The sequence below is a fragment of the Myotis brandtii genome, unplaced genomic scaffold (assembly GCF_000412655.1).
Source record: "Myotis brandtii unplaced genomic scaffold, ASM41265v1 scaffold493, whole genome shotgun sequence".
Classification (NCBI taxonomy): Eukaryota; Metazoa; Chordata; class Mammalia; order Chiroptera; family Vespertilionidae; genus Myotis; species Myotis brandtii.
The window spans coordinates 966,580-976,776 of NW_005368827.1; the positions used below are offsets into that span (position 1 = coordinate 966,580).

General features: G+C 36.1%; 2 long non-coding RNA genes across 3 annotated transcripts in view; both read right to left on the reverse strand.

Moving 5' to 3' along the window:
- The window catches only part of LOC106727878, a 17,735-nt gene that overhangs the window by 2,152 nt on the left and 5,386 nt on the right, over positions 1-10,197 (reverse strand). The gene's annotated exons all lie outside the window — the stretch shown is intronic.
- Positions 1,696-6,121, reverse strand: LOC106727879. Its single transcript, XR_001364127.1, has 3 exons — positions 6,110-6,121; positions 2,477-2,479; positions 1,696-1,730 (listed from the first exon to the last, which is right to left on the reverse strand). It is a non-coding gene; the product is annotated as an uncharacterized LOC106727879 (long non-coding RNA).

The following is a 10,197-nucleotide window of genomic DNA, read 5'->3' on the forward strand; positions in this document are numbered from 1 at the left end:
TGTGATGGGGGCATTGTCTTCCTCTGATCACTGGGTCGCTTCCCACCCCTGAGGGCTCCTGGACTGCGAGAGGGGGAAGGCCAGGCTGAGGGACCCCCACTCTGGGCCTCTAGTCTAAAAATAACAGAGTAGTTTAAGCAGCAGTTTTAAACAGCAGTTTTCCAAAGGAGGGACCACCATGCTTCAGTATGAACTCATAGAAACAGAAATAATTCAGCACAGGGACAGAGAAAGAACACATAGAAACAGGGAAAGTTCAGGTCTGTTGCTGGGCAAAAACAATTGAGGGGGTCAATCAGGTGAGGACACAGATAGACATAGGACAGGCTTGTAGCAAATATATACCCCTGGACCACAAGGCTTTACAGGGAAGCCCATTATTGGGTCCCTTTCCCCGTGTGGGGAGTTTGTATCTGCTTGTAATAAATTTTCCACACTTTTGCTTAAATCTTCTGGTCCGTGGAGCTCAGTGTCCCGAGACACAACCCCAGGGAAAACACCTCGGCTCACCGTTCTGGTTATCACCAGGATAAATATTTGTACCAATTCAGAGTTGTCTATTAATTTCCACGTATGTCATCTTGCATATAACATATGTCTCTGAGAGGTGGTGACTGATTTTATCCACCTCAAAGCCTTGACCATGACTGGAGCTAAATAAATATCTGTTGCATTAATTTTTTTTTTAAAGATTCAGTTCCTTCCATCAATATTAATGATCAGGGTTTTAAGGGAAGCTGTATTCTCCCAAAGGGTAATTTTAAAATATTTTTTAAAATTGATTTTTAGAGAGAGAGGAAGGGAAAAGGTTAGAGAATAGAAATATCAATAAGAGAGGAACATCATTGGTCAGCTGCTTCCTGTACAAACCCCCACCAGGGATCCAGCTCACAACCTAGGCATGTGGTCCTGACCAGGGAATTAAACCAGCGACCTCTTCGTTCCTGGTTTGAGGCTCAACTGCTGAGTCACAGTGACCGGGCACAATAGGTTTTTAAACTGTAAACTTCATCCTTATTCTTCAGGGTTTATTCACTAGAGCTAGGCCTGTGTCTGGCCTCTAACAGACTTCAATGGATGTTTGCTGTATTACTAACCAAATTAAATTTAGTGTAGCAAAATATTTCTGTAAGACTCCAAGGCTACAAATAGAAACAACTGTGACACTCTATTTCTGAATGTTCCATAGTTAAAAATGGATGAAGCTTGGTGGCCAATTCAGGTCCCATGATTAAAAGTGTTTTGTAGAAGTGGAAGAAAATTGCAACCTCAGAAGCCAGTTGGGGAAAGACCAATGAAAAGCTGTGTCCTCACACTTGGGTGCTGAAGGGTAGCAGAATATACCACCCCAAAATATGACTAGGAATTTAGGACCAGCCATCCCAAAATATGCTGCTTTGGGATGTTAATTATTTTGAATTGTAGATACTTAAAAAATAGCAAATGCAGGGAGAGACTGTCTCTGAACTCCCGTTATCTGCCTCAAGACAGGTCTTCAAAAGAATCCAGTTGTCATAAGTCCCCTCCCTGAGAATTTCATCAACCAGGGAAGATTGATTCTTACCAAGAAAAGACTGTAAGTGGATACCACACCAAGTCAAACTTTGTCGCAAACTTCATACCTCTCATTTATTCTTCGGGGCCCATTTGTCTTTCCTAAAAATCATTTGCTCTCTTCACTCCTCTCCTTTCCCTATAAAGATGGGATTTAAGCCTGAATTCTAAGCCACCTTGGTGAGTTACTCATCTTCCTGGGTATCTCCTATGTATACATGATGGATGTATATATGTTAATAAATGTCTAGGTTTTTTTGCTTTGTTTGTTTTTTTTCTTGCTTCTCTATCCTTTACTACAGGGATCCGTTAATAAATGTCTACGTTTTTTTGCTTTGTTTGTTTTTTTCTTGCTTCTCTATCCTTTACTACAGGGATCCCAGCTAAGAACTCAGAAGGTTAGAGGGAAATTTTTTCCCCTCCCCTATAGTGTATAGGAGATTTCACATTATCCATTTTTTAAATTAAGTAAAAACCTTTTAGGAGCTCACTTTTCACTTTTGTAGAGGAAAATTTAATGAGTCAATTAATAGGACTATCCTTTCTTCTTTAAGAGGGTGATGAAAATTTCCAAGATGTTTCACCCACAGCAAAATACTCTACGGCCGGCCTATTCCCTTCCTTTTCTCTCTTCCCTTCTACCCGCCTCTTCCCTCTTACCCCTCTTTCCCCCCCACCTATCACCCTGCACACCCAAACACTCTTTGCCCTTCTCCTTGGGGTTAAGAAATATAAGGTAACATATGCTTCCTCAAAAGCCAGGCTAGGACTTTCTCATCAAGCAATTTCTATTTTGAAGTGGAGGAATACAGAATAGTCGATATATGGGCAGGAAAAAATATAAAGAACTGAACACACACATCAGACATTATCTTTCTCTGCTCTTTGCCCTCTCCTTTCCTTTCCCCCCTCTACCCTCCACTTCCTTCCCTTTATTTTTTCTTTCTTTCCTCCTCCCCTTACCTTCATTTCCTCTCCCTACCCATCTTCATTTCCTCCTCTCCTAGTCCTCTCTTCTTCTATCCCATTTCTTCTTCCCCATGCCTTCCCTCCAACTCTCCATCCTCCCCTTTTCTTCTTTCTTCTTATCCATTTGTTCCCCCCCTCCCTTCTCCTCTGCTCTCTTCCCCGCCTTCACTTCTCTATAGCAGGGAAAGCAAAACAAATTAATGCACCAGTAAATCACTAGGCTTTATTTAGGTAATCTTTTATCTCCTTCCTGTGATGTATATATTTTAGTTATTAGAAAAATTTCCCAATAATGAACAGGGACTTTCCTTTCCTTCATATGTAATATTTTATGGTTTTCTGAGTAAAACACAAAGGCTCATTATAAGTAATTTTCCAGTGGCGATTAAAATTCATTTAGAAACTAAAATTCTTATACCCCATTAACTTTTTCCTAGATCAGACTTCTCTTTCACTGTTAAATTCACAGAGGTATTTAAGGCTATGTATTGTGTTCTAGCAGGTGAATTTTAATAGTTCTATTACATGATCACATGCCAATTTGCCCAAATGTCTGATTGTTTACATAAAGAATTGGAATTAACAAAATAATCTATTTTCTTCTGTGTTTAAATAATAAGTGAATTAAAGAATTGGAGATGAGCTACGAAGAGTTTTTAAATAATTTTGAAGTATGTCAATGCTTTTAACATTGTTGGCCTATTTCAATGAGCCAAAACATTTGCATAGATGGAACTTTGATTAATTAGTAAATGACCATTAAGGATTATGAAACTGTCACTATGGAGTAAGGTTTTTGCTTTCAGATAAACTCTTTTGTTGTCACAGTTATTGCTTTTACTGTTTATTTAACAACACAGATTTTTTTTTTTGCCTCAAAGTAAAGCTGTTACTGCGATCATCATCCTCTGGATACTTAGAGGTCCCTCAGGTTCCTATAAAACAGAAAACACAGAGTCTCTTCAGTCATATTGACTTCATGGATTTTATGGCAGTATTGACAGTGTGATGACAGTTTGAAAAATGGGAACAGACACACAATTTCCGTTGGAAGGCAAAGCTTTTACACACTAGGACTTTTTTCACCGTGCAAAGTACAAGTGCTCGCGTTTTAACATAGCAAGTCACATCTTTTTGAAAATGCACTATTGAAAAACAACTTTTAAAATATAAAAATGAACTATCAAGACAGGCAGCAAAGGGGAGGATGGGGGGTATTGTGGGGATAAGGACACATATGTAATAATCAATAAAAAAAAATTAAAAAAAAGAGAGAGGCAGCAAAGTGTGTGTTGGAAGGTGTTTCTTCAAGATCTTCCTGTGGCGTTTGACTTTCTCCCATGACTGGCTGCTTACGTGGTTTCTAGTACCACTAATGAAGGCTGGGAAAGTTCCCACTGAGCATGTGTCCAGTGCCAGGACACCCATTTTGCCCTTAAGTATTTATTTGTGACTTCTCACAGCTATAATGCACATCCACCAAAATACAGCAAAATCTAAATTTTCTTAATTGCACACTGCAGACAAAGAGAAAGGTTTTATTAGTCTAGAATTGAAAGGATGTTATTATAACATCCTTTATTATTATAACTATAATATAGTAAGTCTCCAGGAGCCAGAGGGAAATGTTTGTAAGGGCTCTTCTTTAGATAAGAAAAGTACATTGTATGAGAGATGAGCAAGAGCTCATAAGAAGTGGAAAAGAACATCCGTAAACTTGATATTTTAACTTGTATTTGCACATAAGAATTTACATAAGAATTGTATCCTACTCCATAGAATTATTTTTATAATCTTGAGGAAATAGATCATTTTTTAAGCAAAATGTGCAATTTAAAAATTGACTGAATTAGAGGAACACTTAAAAACTAACAATTCCTTTAGAGGGAATTGAAAATATGTTTAAAGGATTAGCGTATGCATAACTATATCACATTTAAATCACTTGTACAACTATTGTCAAGTTCTAGCTCAACTTTATTTATTTTGCCTTAAGTCCTTAAATGAAGTAGATATTAAGTACATTTTTTTAAAAAGTCACATTTGATTACAAAGTCAATATTCATCCATTAAACTTAACTTTTTTTTTTTTAGTGATGCTAGTGACCCTCTCGCCAGCACACTCTTTTTATTTTCATTTATTTTTTACTAAATTTTATTGGGGTGACATTGATTAATGTTATATGATTTTTAAGTGTACATGTCTATGATACATGATCTTTATATTGCATTTAATGCCCAACACTCAAAGTCAAACTATCTTTCTTCACCATACATTTGGCAGCCACTATGGAAAACAATATGGAGTTTCCTCAGAAAATTAAGAATAGAGTTACCATATGACTCAGCAATCCTACTTCTGCATGTCTACCCCCAAAACTTGAAAACATTTATTTGTAAGGATATATGTACCCCATGTTACTTGTAGCATTATTCATGGTGGGCAAGACATGGAAACAACTGAAGTGTCTTTCGATAAATGATTGGATAAAGAAGATGCAGTACATATATACTATGGAATGCTACTCCGCCATCAGAAAAGATGAAACTGTCATTTGGGACAACACGGATGGACCTTGAGAAAATCATGCTAAGATAAATAAGTCAGACAGAAAAAGTTAAGAGCCATATGATTTCAGTCATATGGGGTATAAAACTGAAAGTAACATATGACAAATAAAACAAAAACAAAAACTCATAGCTCAAGTTTAAAGAACAGGGGTTTCCCATGTTATTCAAACTAATTCTAGATGATAGAGAAAGAACTTTCCTGTTTTGTTTTTTTAAAATTATCTTTATCTTAATTCCAAAACTTGCTAAGGGTAGGAGTGTAAGCTACAAAAGTCTGTTTCAATTATTTTAAAAAGTTGATAAGGAATCATATCCCTTATCTATTTTCATCAAAATCACTTATATTTATTCAGGATATAGAGGTTGAGCAAAAATAGGTTTAAAGAAAACAGATAATACAATAATAAATAAATAAATAAATAAATAAATAATAATAATAATACAAGAATAAACCAAGAAGACAGATAATACAATAATAAATTAATTAATTAATTAATAATAATAATACAAGAATAAACTTTCACATACAACTGCAAACATACTTTTGCCACCCTATATTAACTCTCTTTAAAATAAGTTATTTCCCATTACATTGTTTTAGCATATTTTGCTCTTTTACAGGGTTTTTTTCCCTTTTTCAATTTATTTTTTTTAATTTTTTGTTTTCTTATGTAGACTTTAATTTTAATTTATTTATTTTTGTCATGAAAAACATATAACATACAATTTTCCATCTTTTTCCCCCACTATAGTTCATTAATATTCTGTATTAATTTTAGGTGTACAATATAGTGGTTAGATAATCATATACTTTACAGAGTGGTCCCCCTGATATTTCAAGTACCCCCCTGGCCTGTACATAGCTATTACAATATCATTTTTCCCCCTATTGACCTCTCCCCAGCCACTCCCAACCCCCACCACATGGCCTCACCCCCCTAGTGTCTGTATTTTTTAGAGCAGTTTTATATTCACAGCTGGTAAACAATTTGATTAATTTCTACTTGCTCCTTACTTTGAATTACTCTAAAATTTAGGTAAAGAGAAAGGATTCTTTGACATTTATAAAAATGCGGTATCAGAATATTTGATAAATTTGATTTAGTAAAATAATTTTAAAATATCTCTTTATATTGCAAAAAATGGACAAATTGGGAAATATAATTAGAATATGTATTACACATATGAATTAATATGCTGAATATATAAAATACTAATATTCATGTTTATATTACTCAATAGAATATTTTTATTCTATTATCATTTAAAATTCATTTTTACCATGAATTTGATATTTTTGCACTCATATAGGTAAATCTACTTTTTTGTTGATGTTTTCATGTCCTCATTTTTAACATTTTGATATCGTTTTATTTTGTTTGTATTTTCAAAGGCATATAGATAAATAAACATCTATGTAGTACCCTATTTATCTACCTATATAGCAAGGTCAAAGAATATCTCCTTTAAAAATATATTTTTTATTTATTTCAGAGAGGAAGGGAGAGGGAGAGAGAGATAGAAACATCAATGGTGAGAATCATTGATATGCTGTGTCAGCACGCTCTTACCAGGGACCGAGCCAGCAACCCGGGCATATTCCCTGACTGGGTTCATAGGTCGCCACTCAACCACTGATCCACACTGGCCTGGCAAAGAATACCTACTTTTTAAGAGGACATTAGCCATCTCACATTTATTTAAATGCTGATGTATTTGGAAGAGAAATTTAGGGACTAACAAATCTTGGAGTGACTGTATGTAGAAGTTGTGAAAGCAGTCTCACATGGCGTGGATGGCTCATCCGAGAGATTAGATGTCATAAGAACTCTGCATCCAGTGGCCAAGATGGTTAACGACCATCATCCTGGGGTTCCTGAAGGGACATCCTGAAAGCATATACTGCACCTTCTCTGGGTGGACTGTATTTGGAACCTTAAGGTACAGTTTTCTATTAAAACCTGATTTTAGGGTATTGGCACAAGTTGTGTCTGCCTCAAACATTCTGCACTGGTTTTGTAGATAGTAATTCCTAAAAACACGCTGATCGCTGAATGAGAAGACAGGTTTGTCTTCAGTATTTGACACCATGTGAACCCAAAGCCCAAGTTTTCTCCTTTAATACCTCTCTATACACACACACACACACACACACACACACACACACAAGAGAATGATTGTACCTTATTCCTTGAACATGGTGTTATCTACCCATTTATTTTTAAGGGCAGATACCCTAAGTGTTTCAACTAGACCTTACTATTACTCTCTGGGTAAGGCAAAAAATTGTTATCTAGTGACTTGAAAATGATTTAACATCTTCAAAAGATTAAGGCAAATATCTGCCCTTCGCAATCCTTTGAACAGGGGTCCTCAAACTACGGCCCGCGGGCCACATGCAAATACAAATATTGTATTTGTTCCCGTTTTGTTTTTTTACTTCAAAATAAGATATGTGCAGTGTGCATAGGAATTTGTTCATAGGTTTTTTTTTTAAACTATAGTCCGGCCCTCCAACAGTCTGAGGGACAGTGAACTGGCCCCCTGTTTAAAAAGTTTGAGGACCCCTGCCTTTGAATATAGAGGATAAAGGTCAAACCAAGACCAAAAATTTACTCTCAAGCTGCTCCTTCGATAAAATGAATGTAGTGGGAGAGAAAGAAAGCAACATTTCTTTGCCATTTTAAATTGGAAGCAATGTTAAGATTCCTGAAGGTGGAAAGTAATGAGCCAGGATTTGGGAAAGAAGCTTGGTGATTATTCATAATGCTGTCCAGAAATGTGGGCCATTTTCTACCTAAAATTCCAACCACAGTCTATTTGGAGGGAATAAAAGAATGGGGTTTGTGCTCAGCATAGTATGATTGATGGAATAATCAGTCTGTGGTGGAATGAGGTACTCTATAGAATGAAATAAACATATGGAGTCAGAACTCAAGAAAGAAGTGATCTTAGCCATATTTCCCCCACTAAACACACATATCCTTGATGCAAGGAAAGATTCTGATTCTGAATGAATATTCTCAGATCTCATTAACAATTAAAGAAACATGGCAAAACCAGTTGACATCTCAGTGACTTAGTTGTTTGATTTACATCAGACTGTACCCTTGAACCCCATTTGTTTTGTTTCTTAAGGAATTTGGCTCTGCAAGAACTCCAATTTGACTTTCTGTTTTGGAGTGAATTGTGGGGAATCAAAGAAGCAGAAACATGAATTTCACTTTATATATATTTGACCTCAAAACACAATTCTTCTTTGAAAAACCATAGGAGAAATATCATTCAGATTTTAGTTTTTGGAACAATTGTGCTACTTTTTGCTCTGGCTGTTAGGAAATTAAAATGAACTTTTTGTTCTGCCTTTAGCATCCTTGTGGGAACTTTGACTAACATCACTGAGTTCTAACTTCCTCTTGTATTTACTGTACAATAATCATTCCACTGCACCAATCAATTTATTTTTTAACCACCAATTGGCCCATTGCATTTTAATACATAATCCAATTTCCCCAACCCTGGTCAAATACTAATGAACAGACAAACAAACAGACAAATAAACAATTAGATAATTATTGCTCCCAAACAAATTTCCACTCTCACTTTGGCCCCTAATTGCTGCTCAGTAAACCATTTACTTCTCACCTGTTGACTCAAAATTGTATTCTCTAGAGCACCCACTTGAAATATCCACTCATAAACCTTCATTTGAAGAAGGCTTCCGAAAGCATGGTCAGATCCCCAAAGCCTTCACTGTACTGATCAGAGCATCTCCAGGCTATTCTACTTGACAAGGGGGCTTTATGGTCTGGATGGTTTTTGTGCGGTCAGTTGGGTCAGCACTCTAATTGTAGAGTGGTCTGCAACTAGCTACATCTCCTATTCAATTTACAGAAGACCTTCTTCTAGTAAGGCAGGTTGTGCATCCTCTGACTTCTAACTTTTCAATTTCCTTTGTTCTTTGTCAGAACAAAGATAATTCCATTGTAATTATTCCCCTAAGATAGTCCTTGTAATTATTCCCCTCACATGAGAACCCTGTATTTTTATTATGCCTGCAAGAATGAACTTTTGGACTCACTGCCTTGACACAGGATGGATGCAATAGCAGGTTAATGTTTTATTAACACCAATAGCTAACTGAGCAGGACACCGTGTAATTTAAATTAATAAAATGGACACCGATACAGAACAAAAATATAATCAGCAGGAAGAAATATGCAGGAGAAATTCTTCCTTCTTTTTCTTTTATCCATGACTCTTTATGAAGTTCACAGAATCATCACCCTATTGGTGCTTTACATAAAGTATGAAATCCTCATTTTGTCCAAGTACTATTGCCTATTCATTCCCTCCATCCCATTTCTACCCTCACTTCCTGTCCCAGTCTAATCTGTCATCTTCTTGTGACTTCCTTTGGACAGTTTCCTAACATGTTTCCAAGGCTCTGTATTTCCCCCTATAATCTAAATTCCATGCCATGCACAGGTTAATCTTCCCAATCATGTGTTACAATACTCGTTAAAGGCTTTTTAAAACGCTATCCAGAAAGTATGAAGTTCTCGACATCTCATATGAGGCTCTTTGTGTTGTGGCCTGTGCTTACCTCTGAAGTCTCATCTGGGGCCCTTCTTCCCCTGGATGCTATAGTCCAGACATGTGAAATCCACTATGAGAATCTGACTGCCCCAAACTCTCTCACCGCCTTTATGTTTTCCTTGAGGCAGTTTACCTCCTTCTGGTTGAAATGTTCTTTTCTCTCTTGATCTTCCAAAAATCAACTTAAATTTTCATCTAAACTTTGAGGCCTTCTTTTATACTCTATTCAGATTTTATTATAATAAAGTTATGCTTCCCATGGCATTTTATTTAACTGACTATGTTCCAAGAGAGTTAAAGTCTGCTATTACTCAGAAGCATGACTGGGGTGTCTGGGAGGTATAAGGGGATTTATCTACCCAGTATGGATCAATCCTTTTTTTCTTTTTTTAAAAATTAATTCTTTATTGTTCAGATTTTTTTTAAAAATATTTTATTGATTTTTTACAGAGAAGAAGGGAGAGGGACAGAGAGCTAGAAACATCGATGAGAGAGATCGATCAG